Below are 2,924 nucleotides of genomic sequence, written 5' to 3' on the forward strand. Positions count from 1 at the left end.
TTATATCGTAGATGCTGCTTCCACACTCCACTTGGAGCTATCCCAAATGGTTGCTCCACTATACGTATCCAGTTTGCTACTCAGAGTCATCCGGATAGGTGTTATAGCTTGCATCGACGTAACCCTTTACGCCGAACTCTTTATCACCTCCGAAACCGAGAAACATTTCCTTATTCCTCTAAGGACAATTTTGACCGTTGTCTAATGATCCATTCCTGGATCACTTTTGTACCCCCTTGCAAAACTCGTGGCAAGGCACATATCAGGTGCAGTACACAGCATGGCATATCGAATAGAGCCTATGGCTAAGGCATAGGGGACGACCTTCATCCTTTCTCTTTCTCCTGCCGTGGTCAAGCTTTAAGTCTTAACTTCACACCTTACAACTCAAGGAAGAACTCCTTCCTTGACTGATCCATTTTGAACTCCTTCAAAATCACGTCAAGGTATGTGCTCTGTGAAAGTCTTATCAGGCGTCTTGATCTGTCTCTATAGATCTTGATACCCAACATGTAAGCAGTTTTACATAGGTCTTCCTTTGAAAAACTCCATTCAAACAACCCTTTATGCTTTCAGAAATTCTACATCATTTCTGATCAGCAATAATTCATCCATATATACTTATCAAAATGTTGTAGTGCTCCCACTCACTTTCTTGCAAATACAAGTTTCTTGCAAACTTTGTATAAACCCAAATGCTTTGATCACCTCATCAAAGCGTATGTTCCAACTCCGAGATGCTTGCTCCAGTCCATAGAAGGATCGCTGGAGTTTGCATACCTTTTAGCATCCTCCGGATTGACAAAACCTTCTGGTTGTATCACATACAGCCTTTCCTCACGGAAACCATCAAGGAAACTTTGTTTTGACATCCATCTGCCTGATTTCGTAAATCAAAATGCAGCAACTGCTAACATAATTCTAACAGACTTTAGCATCGCTATGATTGAGAAAGTCTCATCACAGTCAACTCCTTGAACTTGTCGGAAACTTCTTTGAGACAAGTCGAGCTTCATAAATGGTGACATTACCATCAGCGTCTGTCTTCTTCTTAAAGATCCATTTATTCTCAATGGCTTGCCGATCATCGGGCAAGTCCACCAAAGTCCATACTTTGTTCTCATACATGGATCCTATCTCGGATTTCATAGCTTCCAGCCATTTGTTGGAATCCGGGCCCACCACCGCTTCTCCATAGCTCATAGGTTCATCATTGTCCAACAACATGACCTTTAAGACAGGGTTACCACTCAGAAGTTGTACACACCCTTGTCAACCTATGAGGTTCGGTAGTAACTTGATCTAAAGCTCCATGATCATCATCATTAGCTTTCTCTTCAACTGAGGTAGGTGCCACAGAAACATTTTTCTGTGCTACGCTATTCTCTGGTTGAAGTAAAGGTTCAACAACCTCAACAAGTTCTATCTTCCTCCCACTCAATTCTTTTGAGAGAAACTCTTTCTCGAGAAAGGAACTGTTCCTTGCGACAAACACTTTGCCCTTAGATCTGAGATAGAAGGTATACCCAATCGTCTTCTTTGGGTATTCTATGAAGACACAATTTTCCGCTTTGGGTTCGAGCTTTTCTGGCCAAAGCCTATCGACATAAGCATCGTAGTCCCAAACCTTAAGAAACAAAACCTTAGGTTTCTTGCCAAACCATGGTTCATACCGTGTCGTCTCCACGAACTTAGATGGTGCCCTATTTAAAGTGAATGTAATTCTCTCTAATGCATAACCCCAAAATGATAGCGGTAGATCAGTAAGAGACATCATAGATCGCACCATATCCAATAGGGTGCGATTACGACGTTCGAACACACCATTACGCTATGGTGTTCCAGGTGGCGTCAACTGTGAAACGATTCCACCTTGTCTTTAGTGATTGCCAAACTCATAACTCAGATACTCTCCCCTTGATCAGATCGTAGGAACTTGATCTTCTTATTATGATGATTCTCAACTTTGCTCTGAAATTGCTTGAACTTTTCAAACGTTCCAGACTTATGCTTCATTAAGTAAATATACTCATATCCACTCAATTCATCGGTGAAGGTGAGAAAATAACGATATCCACTGCGTGCGTCAACACTCATCGAACCGCACACATCAGCATGTGTGATTTCCAACAAGTCACTTGCCCGTTCCATTGTTCCAGAAAACGGGGTTTTAGTCATCTTGCCTATGAGGCATGGTTCGCATGTGTCAGGTGATTCAAAATCAAGTGACTCCAAAAGTCCATTAGCATGGAGGTTCTTCATGCGCTTTACACCAATATGACCTAAGCGGCAGTGCCACAAGAAAGTGGTACTATCATTATCAACTCTACATCTTTTGGCACCAATGTTATGAACATGTGTATCACTACGACCGAGATTCAATAAACCATTCACATTGGGTGCATGACCATAGAAGGTGTTATCCATGTAAACAGAATAACCATTATTCTCTGACTTAAATGAATAACCGTATTGCAATAAACATGATCTAATCATGTTCATGCTCAACGCAGACACCAATGCAAACAACATTTATCTGGGTTCAACACTAATCCCGAAGGTAGAGGGAGCGTGCGATGGTGATCATATCATCCTTGGAAACACTTCCAACACACATCGTCACCTCGCCCTTAGCTAGTCTCCGTTTATTCCGTAGCTTTTGTTTCGAGTTACCAATATTAGCAACTGAACCGGTATCTAATACCCATGTGCTACTAGGAGTACTAGTAAGGTACACATCAATAACACATATATCAAATATACTTTTGTTGAAGTTGCCAGCCTTCTTATCTACCAAGTATTTGAGGCAGTTCCGCTACCAGTGACCGTTCCCCTAATAGAAGCACTTCGTCTCGGGTTTGGGTTCTTGGGTTTCTTCACTGGAGCGGCAACTGGCTTGCCATTCATGAAGTTTCCCTTCTTGC

Source organism: Triticum aestivum, chromosome 4D (assembly GCF_018294505.1).
Source record: "Triticum aestivum cultivar Chinese Spring chromosome 4D, IWGSC CS RefSeq v2.1, whole genome shotgun sequence".
Taxonomy (NCBI): domain Eukaryota; kingdom Viridiplantae; phylum Streptophyta; class Magnoliopsida; order Poales; family Poaceae; genus Triticum; species Triticum aestivum.